This window comes from Otolemur garnettii, unplaced genomic scaffold (genome assembly GCF_000181295.1).
Source record: "Otolemur garnettii isolate 467f Iridium unplaced genomic scaffold, OtoGar3 scaffold00011, whole genome shotgun sequence".
Lineage (NCBI taxonomy): Eukaryota > Metazoa > Chordata > Mammalia > Primates > Galagidae > Otolemur > Otolemur garnettii.
The window spans coordinates 14,612,309-14,614,799 of NW_003852406.1; positions in this window are offsets into that span (position 1 = coordinate 14,612,309).

A 2,491-nucleotide genomic window follows, 5' to 3' on the forward strand; every position below is an offset into this window, starting at 1 on the left:
TCCATTAATTCACACAATCCCAGTTGAAACTGATTTGCCTGTTTAGACCAGCAGTTCTCAAACCCACTTGACCTCAGAATCACGTGGGGAGCTTTTCGAAGTTCTGATGCTAGGTCCCGCCCCTGATCAGTTACATCAGCCTCTCTAGGCTTGGACCTTGAGGTTGGTTTCTCAAGGCTCCCAGGGAATCCCCGTGCCAGCCTGGATTAGAATCACCGGGTGGGACCCAGCCTAAAGTACTGACTCTGGAGAGACCCCCAGCGAGGGAAATAGCACAGCTCCAGCCTGATGAAGGTGCCAGAACTGAGAGAAGGACCTGCCGCCCAGCCTATCTGCCAAGTGTGCTTACAACCCAGCTCTGGGACCCTGGAGAGTTCACAAACTGAAAGCCCGCTCAGAGACAGAGTGCCGAGGTTCGCCTCTCCCAGCTGCCAGGTAATCATTTTACCCCCCAAAACGTGCAAACAAGAAACAAGACCCACTGCTTCCAGACTTGGGCAACTTTTCTCCTCCTCTTGCCTTCCTTTCTTCTCCTGTCGCCTCCTCCCTTTTCCCACCATCTACCCACTGACTCCCTCGAAGGGGAGTACACAATTTGCGTGTAAAATGAAAGTCTGTTCTTATTCTTTGATGCTGGTCTCATTAGCATATGTCTTGACCCTAAGGCAATGTATTCATAGTAAGCCACCGAAATGTAGCGCTGCTACCTGGCAGACCCAGGGATGAGCACTTTAAATTCATCATCTCATTTGATCCTCAGAGCAACCTTCTGGGGTTCTTTATTGTTTCTAATTCATTGTGAAGAAGCTTCCAGACGGGTGCAGGCTACAAAGCCACCTTCTGAACTCCCCTTCATGACGCCAGACTCTGCAAACCTCATCTCCACTTTGCCCTCTCTGGCTCTGCCAACAGGGGGCGCCAGGAGGGAGAGAGAAGGGACTTGCTCTGGGATTTGCTTACCAGGCCTGTGAACATCCTCCCTGCAACAGCGTTCCCCTGGGAGGTCTGCCCCGTGCTCCTCCTTGGAGCCTTGTGGAAACCCCAGCTTCTTGCCTTTGTCACCCCGCTGCCGCCGCCCCCGACCCTGGGGGTGGTACGGCTTCCTGCAATTGTCACTTGTCCTTGCTTTCAGCTCCTATTTAACCGTTAAAACAGTCCGTGGGTTTCTGTTTTCCTAACTTGACGTTAAATAATTTACCAAAGAACATGCAGCAAGACCTGGCAGGATTGGGATTTGAACTAGCTCCCTCCGACGCTAGAGTTCTGGCTCTCACCCGCCACCCTGCGAGCAGCTCCATGGCTAGCTTAAGGCCCTGAGAGAAGAGAGGCGCCCGTGTTGGTCTGCATCACACCTCTGGCATTAGCTTTCTTCTAGAATCCCTGTTTCAAAAAATAAAAAAAGACCTTTATCATCATTAAAAACCAATAATCTTAAAGAAAATATGACTACGGCACGTGAAATGGATAAAATATGCTACATTCCAAAAGCGCTTGAGGGTGATTGCTTGTAATGCTAATTAAAGTCCTGGATTCTTGAAATAATATTTCACAGTGGCCAGTACAGTCATTAGGATGAAATTATGGTTCAGAAATAGTCAATACGTTAAGGGACAATTTATAACTTCATACTAATGCATACATTTGTACTATATTCCAGATTGTAATTAGTTGCCTAAGGAGAAATAGCTTCATGAAATATGTAATGGGTATCATACGCTATGGGTGCTCCATGCACTTTAGAATGTGGGGGACCCAGTGCAGCTTGGTGCAGAAAAAAAGCTTGGCAGGGAAAAGCTTAAACTTTTATATCATCTGGGTCCTCCCTCCAGGCAAGTCCACAGCCTATTTCTTCATCTGTAAATACCTACTTCGTAGTCTTGAAAGTGAGAACAGACTATGGATGAACAGTGGCTAGCAGAGAAGGCATTTGATAAATGTTGGAGTTATTTTGCTCTCCCTCCAGACACACACACGTATGCACACACCCCAGGATAACCAAATGTTTTTATAAAGCATTTGGATAATACTGAGTAAATGAAGCATGCCATACACAGGACGAGGAGATAAATTATTCTCAAGATGACAGCTCTTTGTTACCTTCATGTTGAGATGAATTTTAAAAAGCATTAACCAGGAGGGAAATATACAAAGTACAAGAAAAACTCCTGCTTAATCCTTCAGCTAGGAGTAAGCACGGCTAGCAGCTGGGCATATACCCTTTTAGACTTTTCTCTATGTATATACAAATAAATCTGTCACCTCAGTCCTTTGAAGCTACTCTTGTAGGAGGGAGAGTTTGTCTTGTCTATAACCATAGGGTGACCGGGCAGTAAGCACATAGGAAGCATTCAGACCTGTGTGTAAAGAGTTCTGGATCTCAGAAGGGATCCTGTTAATGTAGAGGGATTCTCACACCGTTCCCCACACCGCCACACACTGTGGCACAGGGGCAGTTGATGGTGGGATATGCCTGGAAACCCAGAGTGAAGTG